Source organism: Pleuronectes platessa, chromosome 24 (genome assembly GCF_947347685.1).
Source record: "Pleuronectes platessa chromosome 24, fPlePla1.1, whole genome shotgun sequence".
Classification (NCBI taxonomy): Eukaryota; Metazoa; Chordata; class Actinopteri; order Pleuronectiformes; family Pleuronectidae; genus Pleuronectes; species Pleuronectes platessa.
The window spans coordinates 2,521,153-2,538,958 of record NC_070649.1 but is presented as its reverse complement, the minus strand read 5'-3'; the positions used below and the strand labels follow the sequence as shown (position 1 = coordinate 2,538,958).

At 47.6% G+C, this 17,806-nt stretch overlaps 1 pseudogene; it reads right to left on the bottom strand.

Moving 5' to 3' along the window:
• Positions 1-273: 273 nt before the first annotated feature.
• Positions 274-3,486, bottom strand: LOC128431027 (fidgetin-like; annotated as a pseudogene).
• Positions 3,487-17,806: the final 14,320 nt, after the last annotated feature.

Below are 17,806 nucleotides of genomic sequence, written 5' to 3'. Positions count from 1 at the left end.
AGGTGGATTTGAGTTTTCTTTTTTATAGAAGAATTACAGATGATAAAGAGGTAACAACCTTCTCATCTGATTTCATAGGCAAGAAAGCAAAAGAGCATATTCCCTCAAACTTGTCATTTGGTTCATCTGGAGGAGTTTTTCTATCAGGTTCTCCATCGTCCTCTGATAAACCAATGACAAATGAGCTGTTTGAGGTATTTGTGCAGTAGTTAGCTGACCTGACAGAACCCCCCCCCCCCCCCCCCATGCAGCCCAACCATAGAGTCTAGCTCGCACAATATAAACAGTGATGATTATGGGTGTTTTGATATTTATACAGCTCCCGACGCCCCCTAAAACCAGCTCGTCTCTTAAAACCCACAAACGACACTGTTTTTAAATTTCAGGACTGCTGGAGAAGAAACTAAAGCAACTGCTGCGAGGGGAAGATCTGAAAGAAATTGAGGTTTTACTCTCAGTGTCAATTTTGTCAATCCAGAACATATCTTGTACATTCATTGTCATCTCTTTGCTATTTATCGTAGCCAGCTGAGGTACACCTAACACTGCCGTGGACTCCCCTCTCGGATCTTAGTGCTTTTTCGTCAGGATAACTCGAGGTTACTGTACAATTCACAAACGCTTTCCTGAGTTTTGTTTGTAACGTTTGTTTTTGCAGACAAAGGATCAGAAGAGATGAGTCCGAGCCCAGACGACTGCCGTTCTGATGGATTACTGCTCTTAGCAAGACAATAAAGAATGATTGACCACCAGCAATGGCCACTGTCAATCTCTGTTGTTCAGACTCACTGCTGAAGTGTTAAAGCTCTTAATAATCATCAGCTCATGCCATGAATGTAAATTGTGAGGCCAATAAAGAAAGGAAATCAGAAAGCACCACTTCAGGCACTTGGATAGCCAAACAAAACTCCAAGAACAAGAACATAACGATATATATACAGACACTGGGGCGTCTTTCTTCTGGAGCCAACTCGCTCGCAATGTGTAAACAATGCCCAGCTTTCCTGGAGTGTCAAGCATTCAAATTAAAACTTGCTCATTAACGCGAAACTGCCAGTTGTCTCATCGATCAGGTCCCTTGGAGCGTCTCAACCCTGTTTGTGAGAACTCGGTGGGCTCGTGTTGGCCTCCTGCATGCCCTCCCCTCCAGCACAATGCGTCTGCCCTGCCGAAAGGAATTGTGGATGCCTCGTTTTCTCAGGGCGGAATCTATCTTTTCACTGGCTGCAGCCGAACATTTTGTTCCACTCAGTGTACGTGTCAATCTCTTTCTGCGATATACTGGCCTGGAATTTACAAAAGACACTCTCAAAGTCCTGGTAGGTGAGGGGCCTGATCTGTCCCCTGGACATCATCCCTTGTCATGTCCATGCCCTGTGCAGAGACGTGTAGCAGACCCACGAGGGCCTCCTGGCAGAGTCTGGCCAGATCCAGTCCGAGAGAAACCCTCTGTACGCTGGACCAGCAGCGCCAGCTCCTCCTCGCTCAGGCAGTATTTGTGCTGAGATTGGGCCAGGAGCTGGGACACAATCTGGTGTCTGGCTGCGCTATCCGGCAGGGGGCACCAGAACCCTTCGAGCAAAGTACCGGCGCAGCCCCTCGTCCATGTCCTGGGGTCGACTTGTGGAGCAAACCACCAGCACTTGGTTGCTTCCGTCCTCACCGGAGCCCTATGAGCAGCGAGTCCAGCTGGCCGAGCAGCTCTCCTTTCAGCCGGTTGATGGGACTCTCTTCACTGAGGTGGGCCGACAGCAGCATGTCAACCTCACTGATGAACAGTACTGATGGCTGCCTGCAGCGCGCCACCAGAAACGATGCTCGGATAATCTTTTCTCCATCAGCCAACCACTTGGTGGCCAACGTGGAACCACTGAGCTGCAGGAATGGCGCCCCCAGCTGGCTGGACAGGCAGCGACCCAGCAATGTCCTGCCGCTGCCCCCTGGGGCCAAACAGCAACAGACAGCGTGGGGTTGGTCCTAAACTGCTGAACATGTCCGGTCGGAGAATGGGCCACAGAACCTCCTCCTTCAGAGTTGCCTTCGCCAGTTCTAGGCCTGCGATGTCAACACCAATCTACGGGGGGGCCCTGCTGGACGATCTCAGAGGTCACCATGTCGAGGAGGTGAGGGTCACTGGTTTTTAGCTGCTCCTCAGCATGTCGGGAGGACGAGGATGAGGAGGACGTAGGCCCCGGTCCAGAGTGGGAGAGGTGGAGACGGTGGTCTTCAGCACTTTGCTCGCTGAGGGAGGGCGAAGTGAAGCTGGCGAGGGAGTCTGCTGAGCGGGAACCCCCCAGGGTGGAGGAGCCGTAGGGCGGGGGAGTCAGTGGCCCACCCTGCTGCCTGACTGCTGTACTTCCTCTGCTCGGACTGTTTCTGAGGATTAAAAGTTAAAGAGGACTTTTCTGCGCTCCTGTCAAAGCCTCCACCACCGGTGCTGTTAGAGCCTCCATTTGCACTGCTGCTGTCTGCTATCCTGTACATGGGGCTCTCAGCAGAGCTCCGAGACCTGACCATAAGCAAAGTTAGCATAAGAGGAGTCCATCTCTCCTTGGCCTGTCATGTAGAAGGCTTTCCTCTTCAGTGAGTTAGAGGAGCTACTGCTGAGAGGGGTTGGGGCAATTGGGGTCAGGTTGTGGCTCTGGTATGGGTATCCAGGTAAAGTAGAAGAGGGGGGGAGTGGGTGTGGGTGCAGCGATGCCTGAGGGGAGGTATGAGGAGGGAGGGGGTGCTCCCCCAGGGCTGTATCCCCGGCCCGACCGAGCTCTGAGCTGGGTAGCCTGCTGGGGGGTAATTATAACTAGACAAGTTGGGGGGGGGGAAGCCTCCGTTGTAAGCTGGGACTAATGTGGGGTGGGAGGGCGGTGGAGGGGGCGGCTGCAGGAGCCCAGAAACTGTGCAGTGGGAGAGGGGAGAGCTGGGGTCGGGGCAGGACTGGGAGCTGTAACTACTGTGCAGGTAGGATCCGCTGTACGCCGGGCCGTATTCCTGAGAGGCCATGGAGGAGGAGTGGAGGGAGGCAGTGGCACTGTGGCTCCCACAGCTGCTGCTGGAGTAGCTGGGCTCGCTCAGGGTGCTGGAGGCCAGGCCAGGGGAGCTGCACATACCAGACACCACGTCCGAGGCCGCCGCCACCCCTCCTTTCCTCACCGAGACCCCCTCTGGGATGCAGCTCATGGGGTAGACGCCATCCTGCCAGGGCTCTGATTCCCCTTTACGCCGTTCATCACTCCAGGGGCCTCGGAATATCCGCCCGGCATCTCCAGAATGCCAGAATACTTCTCAGCATACTTCTTGAGCAGGTTGGAGGCGGTGAGGGCGGAGATGTCGTCATTGGCCCAGGCGTACTGGTAGGCCGTGGAGCGCTGCAGGTGGCCGGGCAACGCCCTGTAGGCCTCAGCCCTTGTGGGCTGGCGAGCGCGTGGTGGAGGATATGTCGAAATGCTGTTCGGCCCACTGGCTGTGCTCGGGGGTCCACTGCATCTTTAAGCCTGACGAAGAGAAGGAGAGACATGTGAACACACCAACACGCTAAAATCATTGGAACAATAATTAAAATGACAACACCTTCAAATTGCTGGGATGCAGGGCGGTCAATTAAAAATGTGATATTATCTGGAGACTTGTTTTCATTTATTCATCATTATTTTTCCTTATATTTATCGTAGAGAGTGGAATCGTTTATTTGTGCAGATCAGGAGAATGTGTGTCTGCAGGTGTGGTGCAGTACAGAGGACGGTGGGACGGCTGGTTACCGCAGCCTGATGCTCCCCGGCCAGACCAATAAGACAGAGGCATCGAGGGTCAGTCTATAATCCCCGGCTCATCTGAGGTGGCTGAAGATGGGTTTTGAAAATGTGCCTCGCCGTGCGCCACAAAGCAACACACACACACACACACACCACACACACACACACACACACACACACACACACACACACACACACACACACACACACACACACACACACACACACACACACACACACACCACACACACACACACACACACAACCTTGCACATCCACCCCATCTGCTCATGGTGCTTTCATCCAACACACATAAAAAACACACAACCCCCTTTTTTAGACACACAAAAACTATCTATGCCTGCACTCAAGCGTGCTGGCGCGCACACGCTCACATCCACTGACCAGACGGACAAACACAGGCACGCACACAGGAGCTGCAGCGAGCTATGAATTACAAACACATTGTGTCTCGGCTTAGTTCCTGTCTGCACAGCTCCACCTTGACCTCCTCTCTCCACCGTTCTCTTTACCTTTCCGTCTGCATCTCTTCTTCACGCCCCCCCGCTGCCTTGTCTTCCCTCTCACTCTCTCCCCTTTTGCTTTCTTCCCGTCGTCCATTTTCCACCCGCCCTCCTGCCACGTCCCTCTGTATTCCCCCTCACCCCCTTTTACTCTGACTCCATCTATTTCGATATGCATCTCTTCTTTTCATTCCCTTTCTGCTCTTTCTTTGCGGCCACCCCTCTTTTTTATTTACTCCCTGTGTGCTCGCCTCACCTCCTCCCCCCCTTCCTCTCCCTTGCTCCATCTCATCTCAGACACACTCACCTGGCTTTTCCCTTTATTGCCTCAGGAGGCTGGAGAGCCACTGTTTCCTTTAATCCCAGCCAATGCCATCTGCAAACACCGAGAGTCACACGGCGACTCCATCGTTGTCTCACTATCAAAGCCGCGGCGCTATCAAAGGCTGGACGGGGCGTAATCACAGCAGCCGCATGGCAGATTGAACCCTGTTTGATTTGACTTAGTGCACACAAATAAAGGATAATATCGGTGTCATTTAGGCTGCTTCCTCCGACTTATTGACTGGCGGTGGATGCATGTGGAGATCCACAGCTGGGGGTCTAGTGAGCCCTACCTGCTCCAGAATTGGTTTATGTGTGTTTTTGTCTGAGTGAAGCAGGCCTGCACAATGAAATCCATTCACCGAGGAGCAAATCTTCCCTTCCTCCCATCCATTTATGCTACAGACGTGCACAAAAAAGGGCACAAACACACACGTTCACACTCTCACACTCTCATGCTCCTTTCTCCGAGGGCCTGTGTTTGTTTGGTAACAGCACAAGGAGGGAGGGGGGAATCCCCCAGACTCCTATTTCCTCTCTGATTCTCCTCTCCAGCCTTCTCTCGGCAGACGCCAGTGGCTAATTAGCAGAATGGCGATCTGCTAATTGTGTTAATTTTACAACATTTTAGCCGAGGGGAGTCTAGCAGGAGCTGGCGAGCCTGTCACCCTCCCAGTGCAGTGAGCAGGGGAGCGCCTCAGACAAAGAGCTGAGCAGAGGGAAGTTTTGCATTAGCTGGAAGGCTCCTTTAGAGCTGAGAATATATTATATGGAAATAATAAAAGGGCAGCACTTCAAGGAGAAAACGACAAGTCAGGAAAAACTGGACAAAAGAAGTGTAAATGAGGATTTAGGTCAAATTCAAATTGACTACAAGCCACGAAAGAAGATTATATTGTTTTTATTGGAAACTAGAGTTTTGTGAACAATGAAACCTTCTTTAACATTACGAGGAAGGATGTTATTTCAAGATGTTTATTTCTCAGAGAATAATTTATGGGTCTTGATGAAAAAAAAATCTTGTTTAGGGGAGTGATATTTACTCAATGTTTGTCATTTTTCCCTATTAACATATGATCAGCATGAGATTAAATGTACCTGAACGCATCATGAGATTATGTGTACTTGAATTCAGAACGAGATTATATGTTCTTGAGCAAGGGGGCCGACACGTGGCCGAGGCTCTAAGCCGGATTCAGCCGTGTCTTCAGCCATCAGCGTTCGGACTTCTCTGGCTAATCTACAGTCACTCCCCCGGTGCATGAGGAGCTACATGAGGCTTGAAGGTTTGCTGCTGTGTAACTGCAGAAGTATCCACTGTCACATGTTATATAAAGAGCTGCATTGAGGAATCTTCCATTCAGTAACATCATTATTGACCTTCGCTGGCGATCAAGTTATTACAATTATTGGTCGATATTACACGAGAAAAATCTGCTGAGGGAAGAATAGAGAGAGAAAACCAGGAGGAGGAGGAGGAGGAGAGGAAGCAAGGCTGTAAAATACCAAACGAGGGAGAGAGATAGTAGAAAAAATACATGTGACAAAATACAACAAGCCGAATCACACCCACTCTTCTCTCCACCGAGTTTGACACTCCATCAAACTCTGATGTGTCCTCCGTTTAAAGAAACATGAATCTTTCTAATTCCATCATTAATAAAGATAACATATATAAAAGAGTGTGTCAGCTCCATCAGGGCTTTCATCTCTTCTATAATGAGGTTAATGCAGAGACGCAGTGATTACCCCTGCAATGCAAATGAAGGCCAAATGATAACTTGCACTATTTAAATAAGATAATAGCGATTACTCTACGTTATTCAAATGAGGACAGACGCTTTGAACTGAGCGCTTTGAACTCGCTGCTCCTTCTCCGAAACATAAGGAAGAGACGGAGGAGGATTGACTTTGGTATCGTCCAGGGTGGATCCTCTAATTCAATGTGATGTAAACCAAGGACAATGAGCAAAGCAAAGTCGCTTTACGTGGCAGAGCGGGAGGGGCGGAGACGGCTGGGTGGGAAAATCAGCCCAGGTACACGCTGCTCTTCTTCACTCACATTTGAAACGACCTTGGAAGTTACGGAGAAGTCCTTGGATTCATTGTCGGAGTGAAACATGGACGTTAATATATATATCAAGTGCTGTGAATGCCGGCCATGCATTCTACAAAAACTTCCAAGGACCTTTTCTCATTTAAAACATGAAAAAGGATAATATTACTTGTGGATATTAATTAGTCGGAACTTTAACATTGAAGTAAATGTGTTTTGTAAAATGTGGTTTACAGCCGTTTTCGCACAGGATCTAAGGATGGATGGCAAATTGGGTGGGAGAGAGAGAGAGAGAGAGAGAGAGAGAGAGAGAGAGGTCTGCCGGCACTTTTTTTTGTATATTTTTTTTGTCTTCTCCTCCAGCCTCCACATTAAGAAGCATAATCATTCTCATTACACCCGGCGTCCATCTGCATCAACAGAGCTGCCTATTACTGCCAGAGTGTGTATGTGCAGTAAACAGCTCTTTAGAGAGAGCTAATGAGCTCTTTTAAGTCTGTCAGCTGTGTGATTCTGCAAGCGGGGTGTCAGAGCAAACTGCCCATTTTGGTAACGTCATAATTAAGCTGTGCGAGCGCTGGGGAAGAGAGGCCGGATCACATGTTGACGCCGACATTGCCTGCACACACACACACACACACACACACACACACACACACACACACAATCTGAGATGTACAAACGTGTACTTCTGTCTTCAAAACATAAACAGACACGAAGACCTTCAAAAACAAACGACCATGTCACAGCCTTTTTGAAAATCTGTTCCAGCCCCTCTCTGAAGGAGGAGGAGTTGCATGACAAGCGATAACTTTCATCAAGAGAGACCTGTTTCCACGCACACTGGGGGAAATCTAACCACCGCTTATTCAAATCCTTCTCAAATGCACCAGAGGGCATCTTTTAAACTCCAAATTACTGCACGTGTAAAAAGCCTGGATCTGCGTCCTATGTAGCTTTTGTCTTATTGTGCGTGTGTGTGTGTGAATTCTCATGCGTGCACATGGCGGCCTTGTGTGTGTGTGTGTGTGTGTGTTTGACAACCTCTGGACCACCTTGTTAATGAGTCCAGCACACTGTGACTAAGCCACAGGCTACGCTGTATTGGCACACAACCTACAGAGGAGTGTCAAATAATGTGATTAGGTCCTCCAAAAGGCAATTAATTATGAAATTAGTCATGAACTGGTGTCACACTCTCACACACACACACACACACACACATGCACAAACGCACACACCACAATCAAATCGCTCACTGTGCGTTGATGTCAGCGATTGCAGATCAAAAAATTCAAAAAAGAAATCACTAATAACCTGTATTCATTTCGATTTGAGTCAAAACTAAATGAGATGAACAAACAAGACAAATGTGTGTCAACAGAATCGCTCAGTTCCTCTTTCAGCCCAAGTCACAGGCAGAGGAGCCGCCAGGCGCCATCCGACGAGCCCGGACCCGCGTCTTTGAAGCCTTTCAGTTCATCCGCCATTACAACGCAGAGTCTGTCGCGAAGCAACGACAGAAACAACAACAACAACAACAACAGATAAGGGAGTAAACAGAGCCGAGTTCAAAGTCTAGACAGCGAGCAGTGACCGGGAGAGATGAGCTGTCACTAACTCAAAGACAGTAAAGGAGAGAGGAGGGGGGGGGGGGTGGATCTGTAAAGATGACAGCTCGGAGCAGCAGAATAAGGATATTTGACAAATGACAGCGTCTTTAAAAAAAATAAATCAAATATTCATTGTAATCTGTGATCTTTGACCTCGTGACAAGTTTTCGCAGCTTCGACCATCAAACTTTGAAATCTGCAGATCGAGAGTAAAAACAGAAACTCGCCGTCGAGGCTTTTAAAAAATATTAGGGTGTATTTAATGACGACTCTAAATTAGCTCCCAGAAGAAGCCAGTGATAAATCTCTCAGTAGATTCCAGAGGCATATCGTCGTCACCCCTGGCCGCCAGTATCACATCTCCCTTGGAGCTGTATAAATTGACACTGTCTAAATTTCCTTTTACTAGACAGACGATTGAATGGGTGGGTTAAATGGGTAGGGCGCCGTTAAACAAATGCTCCGGATCAAGGAAATTGTGCGTGGCTTCTTTTGTCATTCAGAGGAATTGAGAGATATTCTGCGGGGGGCTCGGCGCCGCTAACGCACGGCATTCATCTATAATGCACTCGGCCTGTCCGTCAGCTACTCCATTTCCTGTGACTAGCGCAGCGTGCCTAATCACCCGGCTCCACGCGGGTCCTTCCTCAAAGACAGCCCTGCCTGCACACACCAACGCACACACACACACACAGACACACACACACACACACACACGTGGCCACACACAGGATACACTGACATGCATAGAAACATCAGGCCCCGCAGAGGTAAACAGATTATTCTTATCTGGCAAACAAAACATCTGTAAAGAGGCTGAGCAGCACCGTGCTGGAGCAGAGTCACAACCCTCTCAGCATCTGCACATCTCCTCTTTCATCACTGGGGAAAGCAACAGCTCTCACAGGCCGAGAGGAATCCAGACCATCACAGAGGAGACTGGTAATGTCCTGTGTGACGTCATCAAATGAGTTCTGATTTATTTTCACTGTGGTATCTAATTTTGATCAAATCAAAGACCATTAAGAATCAACCACGGGTGTTGATGTAAATTTATCTGTGTCGCATTTTATGCAGATAACAAATACATTTATAAAATAGAATGAATTCCATCTCTACAAATTTATACAGCATATTTTATAATATAAAAAATGAATAAAAGCCCTAATAAGTCATATCAATTAACGTTTTTTTGTTACTTGTTACTAATCCCTTAAAACAGTTTATAAGTTATACTTCAGGATTGAGTTAATATATTATGTATTAGTTGATATTACTCATATTAAGTAGTAAGTATATCTACAACATAATAACCAGGTTTATAAATAGTTGTACTAATATATTACAAATAGATACACCTAATAACGAATGAATTATACTATATTAGGGTTTATGAAGTTGTAATAGTTCTATTAAGACAATAAACAAATTATTAATCCATATTGCTCATGTAAAATACATTGATTCATAACATAATAAAGTCATTAATTATTTGTACATAAGGAGCTCATGTAGAAAACTAATATAGAATAAAGCTTTTTTTTTTATTTCAAGTTTTTAAATGAGCCCAGACACAGAGTGGTTCATCTAAGTCTGTAAGAATGTAAATCTCCAGCCCCTGATAAAATGTCTGTAAAATGATAAACAATGTGAAGAAATACAGTAAGAAAAGGGAAGTTCACAGATGACGTTTCATAAACCCAAAACTTGAATAATACAAATAGTCTTAGGATGAAAATAAACGTAGAAGACGCCATTAAAGACTTGGAAAGAGGAGGAGATTACAGGTGGACTTCAGTGTAGATGGAAGGAAACAGAATAAGCGTCAAAAGTCAATCCCTTTAACTCTAAATTAAATGTGAACAAAGTCAGAAATGACCCTCAGGCCCCCGGGGCAATTTCCCAGTGTTCCCTATGAGCTGCAGCACTGTTTGCACTGCATGTGTGACAACAGCCTAAGTTTGTCTACTTATAGAGAGCAGTCAAGTAAAGTAAACACCTGGAAGGACTGACATCCTGCTCCGCTACTGAACATTAAGCTGCAGAATTTGCCTGGTGACAACAGGAGCAGTCACACAAACAGCTCTCGGGCCTGAGGGGCAGTCAACAGGATCTCCCCGAGTGGCCCCCGGGGTAACTTGGGGCCGCACACTATCGATACTCCTCTGAGTCCTGGATCCAATACCCGCGATCCACCACCACTTTGTTTACCTGTGTGTTCAGTAATTAAAATAGATTTCTGAGAGGAGGCCTAATCCTTTTAGAAATGACATTGATCCTGAGAAGAGAGCTGCGGTTGAAATTCTGTTTTCTTTATTTTCTCCTCGACACTCTTTCCACACAAGCCGAGGGCAGCCCCCCCCCCCCCCCCCCCCCCCCCCCCCCACCCCCCAGCCCAACCCCCTTCTCCTCGATGGCAACTTTGTGAAGTCGTGGACATGAAGGACGTCATTTAGGGGAGGGGGTGGCGGTAGAGGGGTGGCAGGTGGAGATAATAGAAAGGGAGCCTCTAACCCCGTCTGAAGCTGTCTGTCTTCGTAAATAAAATGAGATAATTATTGAGTGAACAACATTATACGCCGACGACGCACTCTCCCCCCCCCCACCCCCCCCCTCGCCGGCGCAGTTGTAAATCTCAACAAACACGGTGCTTTCGGACATTAAGTGCTCACTAAGCACAGTGGATGCATCATATTTCAAGAGCAGGCGTTGTGTGGGTGAGGAGCTGGGGAAAATGGAGTGTAATGGTTATCCATTATCTTATACAGCAACGGCGGCGATGATCATTTTCAAGTGACTCATTTCTGGAAGTACCTATCTATTGGCCACTTGGAGAGAAGACTTTGATGGCTAATCCAAAACAACTATTCAGAGGTCATTTACTGCGGCGGCGCGGAGACACTCTGCACAAGAGAACGCTCCAGCCCCCCTCATTATTCAAATCCAATCCTCAGGAAAGATCCACATCACAAACAGCGACGCCGCGGACCCAGAGTGGGCGATTACCTACACAGCACACTCCGGCCCAGAGTGGAAGCATTAACAATGCATCAACAAATGAATATATCACAATCCAAGTAAGAGTTTGAAAGCTCACAAGAGATATTTGTCATGGGAATAAATAGAGATGCTGGAGTCGATTAACATATCAATGATCCCACTCGCTGAAAAGCTCCACAGTCAATATTTTCCTACATGCACGTCGTGTGGAGGGAGAACTTTCATATTATTCAATCATATTATTTTATTCAGCCCAGGTATTTTTAGAAGTGTGGGTGTGATGTTTGTTTGTGTGTGTGTGGTCTCGGCTCCACATGAATGGTTACTTAACACCACACTGATTCCCCCTCAGCAGTTAGACACAAACCAGCCGATGCTCAATGATGCATCGCCGCGTTTGTTTGCCGCCAGGCGCTGTGCATATGTGTGTGTGTGTGTGTGTGTGACTGTGTGTGTGTGTGTGTGTGTGTGTGTGTGTATTATCATCGCTGGCAAATAGACAGCCCAGGAGTGACTGCCGGAGTGTCACCATCTGTGGATGCATGTGTGTCTGTCTGCGCTGGGCTGTGTAAGAGTGTGTGTGGGTGTGTGTGTGTGTGTGTGTGTGTGTGTGTGTGTGTGTGTGTGTTTTGTATAAGAATGGGGGCAGGGGGGCTGCACTAGGTCAACTGGACCACGACTTGATAGTTTGCAACCAACTCGCTGCCTTTAATACAAACTACACTGCGAAGACCATTAGAATTCAAAATAGTGAAAAAACTAATCTGCCAATGAAAATTCATTCTGAGAAAAATCTCTATTTTTATTAAAATGAAACTAAACAATTAAAAGGAGGATTTTAAAAGCACCTAAAAAAAAAGCTGATATTTTTGCAGTGTGTGAAACACTTGGCAAGCGAGTGAGATTAGAGATTAACGCCCGCCGTGAGTGGTGCACGTGTGTGTGTGTGTGTGTGTGTGTGTGTGTGTGTGTGTGTCTGCCTGTGGGGTAGGCTATGTGTGGATTACTGAGGAGGCCCTGGCTGGGATAACCTCTACCCCCAGCCTGTGAACTTGCAGGATCCTTCACGGTGCATGTTTGAAGTGTCAAACCCTGCACACTTCATATAGATTCTGGAGCGATCTGCCAACTCTCGCCTTCTCACACTGTGTCCCAGTGAAAAATGAAAGACGGGAAATAGAATTAGTCTCGGACTGCGCCTTTCTCTCAACCTGCTTTTATGTGCTTCTTCTTTTTTAGCTTAAAAACACCCGTATGGAAATTAAAAATAATAAAAATACTTGGCCGAGGGAGAAATAAAGCATCACACACATGAAGCCTACGCGTCCAATTAAAGATGAAAACATCCGATATGTGCAGAGCAATAATGAGACTGTAACCTTCCACACATTGATATAAGAAACAAACATAAATCCTATATCTCCGTCGCATTTGAAGTTTGACTCTGTGAATAACATCATCACTTCCTCTTCTTCTTCTTCTCTTCTCCACCTAAACTGGAGAACTGTTTATTTCTATCACTCCAAACAATCACACCAATAGTTATTAACTAGTTATTTACTGATTTATGGAAATTTGGTTGGGAAATGTCGGTAGAGAACTTAGTTATATATGATGCTAATTATCAGGGTATAGTTAAAAAGGTAAAAAAAGTGTTGTTTTGCAAACTGAAGAAATTTTGAAATTAAGTTAAGCACAGACGAGTCAAAATATGTTTTATATACAGAATAATATGCAGGAGTGAAGGCTAAAGGTCACAGATTAATAAATTTGATTTAAAGACACAATCATTTGTGTGGTAAGCAGCTGAGAGGGGAACGGGAGGCCGTGCAGTTGGACTGAATCTCAGCCGATAGCCGCAGCGCTCACTGAGTCATCATCCGTCCTACAGCTGCTTCATCTCCATTTGATCTCGCCTGTGCTCTGTACATCTCAGGCTCCAGCCGCTCAGGTGCGTGTGTGCGCCCCTGCAGGTGAGCGGACACGAGGCGGCGAGGCCCTCACGTGCGTCTCCTAAATCCACTGTGCAACTCGCATTATGCTGGAATTCACACAGGTTGTCTAAACAGTCAAACAGCGGATCAATACGTCCATCGATCGGTGGCATTGAGACTGAACTGGTCGTGTCGAGGGGGCAGGAGATTCTCACTAGAGCTCTCGGCTGGAGGACGCACACACAGACACACACAGACACACACAGACACACACAGACACACACAGACACAGCAGATGTGTGTATATAAAGAGAGACAAAGAGAGAGAGAGAGAGAGGATCTGGTGTAAACCGCAAATATCTCTGTGCACACATTTATGAACACATTGGTGCCGTCTTCTTTCTATCTGCCTCTCTACCCACTCCAACATCAGGCTCCTTGGGGCAAAACTAACTACCACCACACCAACGCCGCCCCGCTCATCTCACAGGAGCACATTCAGGTCCTGTCTGTGCAAGTCGGAGCAGTCTGCCAGCAGTTTGTCTCAAAGTGAGGGCATCCAGTCAGCTCCGGCAGCTGAATATCAAGCTGGCTGCCGCCGCGTCTCCCCGCGCTCAACTGACACAGTCGATAGCTCTGCATTATTCATGGGGACGCGAGGGGCCGATGAGATGGCCTCTCACTGAGGGCTGGATTTCAACAGTCCCAAACTTTACAGCGGCTGGCGGACGCGTGACACCTTCAACAACTGTTTATCGTCAGCAAAAATGACAACGTGCGGCGGCGGGGAGAGGGCAGGGAACTTGAAAGGGCAGGGAACTGAACTTGTAAGCAAATTCAGAGGCAAATTTGTAGGTTTTCAATGAGACAACACGTTTGACAGTTTGCAGACAAACAAGCGAGCGCTGGCGCCTTTTAAATAAAACGCCACGGAGCTAAAATAGCCTCGGTCTGACAAATAAAGTACATATTATGACTCTCCTGTCAGCTGCTCTTGTTTCCTATCAAGTCAATAAACACGGATCACAAAGTTAACATGAAAACCTGATGCGTGCAGTAAAAAGAAAACAAATCACAATTTCAAATGCTGCTCATCCGTGTTTGCTGATTTCCATTACACAGACTAAAGACATCAATTAGCTAAACTGCGTCCATTCAAAAGAAAGAAAAAAGGAATAACAAGAAAGGAAAGAGACGGTTATTTGGAGTGAATCAAACAACGAGGACCAGAGGCAATGAAACACGTCAGGCTGCTTGATATCAGATCTCAGAGGAGAAATTTGATGGGCACCGATGAGCAGAAGGCATCTCAGGAGAATTGGACAGAGGAGAGATTTAATGTGATCATAGGGGACGCTCATCTTTCAGAGAACGGGGTAATAATGAGCAATCAATAACGTCCTTAACAGAGTTAGAGCGAGTGGCTGACAGCAGATGTAAGGCTCCGGCTAACAGGCTACGTCTGATCTCACATTACCGCCCTGGATCAGGCTTTAACACGCATGCACACGCACACGCACTCACACACACAGACACACACACACACACTGTATGTACGTGCAGCATATGGACCAACAAGCACATACATATGGACACACAGACTCTCTTTACTCTCTGTGCGCCTGTTTTTCTCTCACACACACACACACACACACACACACACCCTCCTCAGGTAACATCCACCAGCGTTGTGTCATTGTCTATCGATCAATGTGTAATCACATTCACAGGCGATGAACATGGTAGGAGGCCGGGCACCGTGAACGCCGTGTAGCGGTTTATCTGCTGATTTCACGGCTAACATGGCAACCACGGCTGACACATTCTGTCAGCTGTACTCTCAGGATGATAAAATAAAACACGCTATTTACTTTATTTATCAAGTAAAGTCTGAACTCTGCCGTCGAGGCCACTTAGGCGTAGCCGGCGTTCAGGCTCAGGGTCTCAGCCGGGGCCCGAAGATGAAGCACAGCATTCTGATTGCTGGTAAGTGGGATTAATTACATATTCACTGAGTAACTATCTGCACCAGATATCCAGGATATACAACTGACGCCCACTGCATGAAATCAAATGTGACCGACCAATAGTTGGACCCATGATCGATGCACTACAGCTGTCATCAGTAAATTGAGTCAATGTCACGTTTCTTATGCTGATTTCAGACATGAACATTATTTGTATTCTTACAGTCTCACGTCCATCACGTCAATTATTCTGCAGTTTTCTCACATGGGATCACTCTGACATTTTCTGGACAATTTCCGGGGATGGGGGGGGGGGGGGGGGGGGGGGGGGGGGGGTGCAGGAGAATTTTCCTGGAAAATTTCCGGAACCAATGACTGGGATATTTGCGTTCTCACTATAAAAAAAATTTCAGGAAAATACCCAAACTGATTATATCGACAACTTAGCACATAGACTGCTACGACTTTTATTCATTTTTTATCTGCAGGTTTAGAACCTTATAGACGTTATCTCCAGTGAACATCACATCCTTCTATAGCATCTCCACCCAAAGCCACTGAGGCTGTGAGAAGCAAACCGACTCCAGATATTTAATACCTCTCTCTCCCATGCTCTGCATTCCCCCTCCAGTTCAGCCTGATCTGGAGAGAGAAAGACTGTGACCTTGATAACAGTGTTGCTGCGCATGTTTTGTTTGTGTGTTGGCAGCTTCATCCACTCTCACATATTCTCCTCCTCAACATTTCTCACAGCGGCAGCAGTTAGAGAAAGTCTTGTTTTCACTTTCCCACTAAATAAATAATTACAGATTTATTAGTGTGCGCCGCGGCTCCGAGCCGGAGGGAGACACATCATCTCTACTTGTTTGTCACCTGGAAAAAGAAAAGCTTGTTTCCTCAAGAAGAAGGACGGTCCAGTTTTAGGAGGCGCCGACAGGAGGGTGATGTTCCGGCGCCGCTTCTCTCTCTAAATCTTGAGAATGAAAAAGTCTGTGATTGGGTCCCCGGCATGAGAGACACCCTGGGTGATAAACATATTGTGCTCCGTGACGGATATGGGTTCAGGCAGGAAGGAGAGGAGGAGCTGAGAAGGATGCAGCCGGGGAAAAAAGGGCGTGAAGTATTTATTGAAGTGATGAGTGTTGTGATAAGGAGTGACGGTGCTGTCCTGATGGGGGGGGGGGGGGGTGTCATTCCACCGCTGGGTCCCAGGAGGGAGCGGAGTAAAGGCCGAGGACGGAGGGGCTGACGAAACGGCTTGAAAGCCACGCTGTGATATTCTCATTTTGGAAACTTGTGTTATTTTTTCACATTAACACAACTTCCTACATCTCCTTACAGAACCCTGTTTACCTGCTCCTCAGCCCTGCAGCTGGAACAAGCCTCAGTGAGTCCATACACCGCCTCGTTTTGTCAACAACATCACGCTGCTGCGGCAGCTCCAGCCCTCGTCAACAACTTGAACCAACAGCTGACCAGATGTGTCCGAGGGCCTCAGTGTCTCCTAGCAACAGCAGAAACGTTACGGCGCGGTGAGCGACTCTGAGGACGCACAACACCACACAACACCACACAACACCACACAACACCGCACAACACCGATCTCCACACTGTGTCATTTCTAATGGTTCGCTGTCCAACAGTCATTTTAAGTCCCGTCACTCGTGCTGCACACGCTGGGCACAGATTACCCAGGGAGCCCCCCCCCCCCCCCCCCCCCCCCGCCCCCCCGAGCCACCGCCGCCTCCCCGGGCTTAATCACAGGCTTCAGCGCCGGCGTTCATCAGGTTGTTAGTTGCGCCGCAGCCCTCAGACGTGGCGACGGGCCTCTTATCTTATCAGTCAATCGACAACGCAGGAAATGAGACACACACAACAGCGATAGTGCCAACAACACTCATCTGTCAAGACTCAATTACCATACTGTAGCACAAAAGATGTGCACAGAACAAGATGCATTGCTGACGTTGTACGAACGAAATCATTAGTCGCGTCCATATAGGGAAAGTATAAGCTCTGTGGAGCGAGTGGGGGGGGGGGGGCAGAGGTGTTGTTTTATTTGGAGAATCTGTGCAAAAGAGGAAGTGGTAAACTTCCTGCTGCTCAGACATAAATCCGCCTTTTTCTAATCATGAGTGTGTGTTTGTTTTTGATGCAGCCCATTAAATTACTGTACTCGTTCGCCGCCCGAGTCTGGAGACAGGGAGGGAAGAGGGGGGGGGGGGGTGGAGGACATATATAAAGAGGGAGACGGATAGAGACAGGAACAGAATGGGAAACAGATTCACACAGAGAGAAACAAAGACTGAGACAAACACACACAGAGCCGGGGAGAGAGGGAGAGAGACACACACAGAGGAATGGAGAGCGAGCGAGATAAGGATGCTGGATGTGTGTACTGCATCCCAAGGGATCACTTACTCAGTATAGACACAGTACTGGAGGACAGAGCACAACAAGGGTTCATTGGCCAAAATCTCTCCTCTTTACACACACATACACACAAACAATCCCTCCAAGCAATATTCCTGTAAGCACTCGTCCACTGAGACTAACCGCATTGACTGAAGTGGAGTGGAGGAAGGAGTGGAAGAGGACGATAGAACGAGGGGAGGAAGGGAGAAACCAAATAAAACGGA